This window comes from Austrofundulus limnaeus, unplaced genomic scaffold, assembly GCF_001266775.1.
Source record: "Austrofundulus limnaeus strain Quisiro unplaced genomic scaffold, Austrofundulus_limnaeus-1.0 Scaffold1256, whole genome shotgun sequence".
Lineage (NCBI taxonomy): Eukaryota > Metazoa > Chordata > Actinopteri > Cyprinodontiformes > Rivulidae > Austrofundulus > Austrofundulus limnaeus.
Genome location: NW_013953658.1, coordinates 57,177 through 59,419, shown reverse-complemented (window position 1 = coordinate 59,419; position 2,243 = coordinate 57,177). Strand labels below are relative to the sequence as shown.

Genomic DNA, 2,243 nt, shown 5'->3' with positions numbered 1-2,243 from the left:
ATATATAACACACACAATACAAATATATAATATACAAAAATTCTGTGCGTCTCCTGGGGGCTAAGCCCCCCTTGTCCTAAAACCTAGTGACAGCCCTGGTAAGCACAAAGTGAAACTGATGATGAAAAATCAAAAAGAAGAAATATTATAGGTCTTCTGGACAGAGGACCTATAATATTTTTTCTGTTTGATTTTTTACCTGGATTACTGAGATGCATCAGGACATGATGATGATGATGATGATGATGATGATGATGATGATGATGAAGAACAACCAGAAGATGTCCTCCAGGTCTTCAGCTCCAGATCCCTGTCCTCAGAGGACCTGTAGGAAGGACAGAGTCAAACCTGCCTCACAAACACAATAAAAACAGCACAAACACATTAAAGTTGTAAATAAACACACAATATATATTTATATTTACAACCTACTAACTTGACAAGAGTAAATGATTTATCAGAAACATTTTAAACTGAGTTTAAACTCGTATTAATTTCTCCAGCATCAGTTTAAGGAGAGAATTTTGTTTTGATTCAATAAAAAAGTAACATGTTTGATAAACATCAAACTTCCTACATCTCTTCTCTCCACGGGTTTAACTAACRTCAAGCCCCGCCCCCTGCAGTATCCTCTCCGCTCATTGGAGGAGAGACATGCCTGTCATGTGGAGTCCCTCTGTACGTGGAGGTTCTAGCCCCGCCCCCTCACTATCCTCTCCGCTGATTGGTGGAGAGTGACATCTGTCACATGGACTCGACTCCTGGGCTCTCCCCATGCTCGTGCTGGTTCGGAAGTGGTCGTGGTTCGGCTGTGCTCCATTGGACCGAGCCGCTGTCAGTTGGGACCGGGACCCCGTCCTCTCCTCGGGTCCTGCCCGCTGGGAGAGCCGTCATATTGGCTGTTGAAGCTGCGGCCACCCCGGCAGACTGGAGCCCCCCACCATGACGGAGAGCGGGCCGCCGCGGGTCCTGCAGAGCTCTGTAGTTTTTAAAGCTCTCTGATGAGTATTTTTATAGAAATATATTTTAAATTGTCCGGGATGGTTCCGTCCAGCTCCTGTGACCGCTCAGCGCTCTCCACCGACACCGCGCTCCTCCGGGGGCATCTGTGCCCGACTTTTCCCTGTAGCCATTTTTTGCAGACAAAGAGCCGTTGAGCAAGGCTTTTCAGCAGGAACACGGGTAAGAAATGATCTGTAAAATATTAAATATGACTTTTTATCCTGTCACGTTTGTCGACCTGACACCACGAAGCCGCACGGAACCACTCAGCTGTTTTTAATTATTTTTGTGTCGATTTTTGTCACGAGCTAACGTGCTAACACCGCTAGCTGCTACATTAGCCGAAGCTAACAAAATGCTGGAAAATCCTGTTCTGACGATGCTAACCGTTAGCCTGAGCGGCTACTTTGTGTTTTTACTAACAAATACCAGTTTCTGAGCCGGGTTTCGAACCTGTCGGTGACCCGCGGAGCCAGCAGGCTGGTTCTGATGGATGTTAGCCTGGATGAGCTCATCTCTGGTCCGCTTTTAGCCGCACACCGGAACTGGGGAACGGGTTAGCAGGTCCGCTAGCTTGGCAGGGACCAGGGGAAAACTGGGCCTCCACGAACCTGAAGGCCTTCCAGCCGGTTCTGTTGGGCCGCTTTGATAAGAAGCTGCGCCACAAAAATGTCCTTTAGTGACAGTAATGTGTTCATTTACTGTAGCCGTGGTGTCCTCATGTTTGTCTGCAGAAATCAGGTTAAAACATCAGTTTTCAGACCATCATACTTTTTATTTTACGTTATTATATAATCTGATGAGGGATAATCTCTGTAATTTCTAATTATTTGTTTGCTTACAGTCATTGCAGTCACAGTTAATGCTCTTTTGATGAAGGCTGCTTTGTCTTTATTTAAAATAATCTTATGATTTTCTTTAGTTTATATCAGCTCCTCTGAAACGTGATGTTTTATCTACAGTAATGTGTCACAATTATCATAATGATGTTTTAAAGTTTAATGAAAACAGCTCCAACTCCTTCATGATCTTATTGTAAAGCTCAGGTGGCAGGTAAGATGCATTCCTCCAATGATTAGTTTATTTTAATCTTAATTAGCACACCTGTCAGTTTGTATTTAATTAGATTTTAATGAGTCTTGTTTTACAGCAAGTGTGCTCTCTGTTGGACTTTCTGCCTCCAATTTTCTATCATGAGGCGCCTGAATCAGTCTGATCCCAGGCGTGTGTGTGTGTGTGTG

General features: G+C 44.2%; 1 protein-coding gene across 1 annotated transcript in view; it reads left to right on the top strand.

Annotated features, from left to right (window-relative positions):
• The first annotated feature begins 764 nt into the window (after positions 1-764).
• Positions 765-2,243, top strand: part of socs5b (suppressor of cytokine signaling 5b) — a 6,904-nt gene continuing 5,425 nt past the window's right edge. The window contains exon 1 of the mRNA XM_014031463.1: positions 765-1,182. The gene's annotated coding sequence lies outside the window, so the exon portion shown is untranslated. The remainder of the gene's footprint in view (positions 1,183-2,243) is intronic.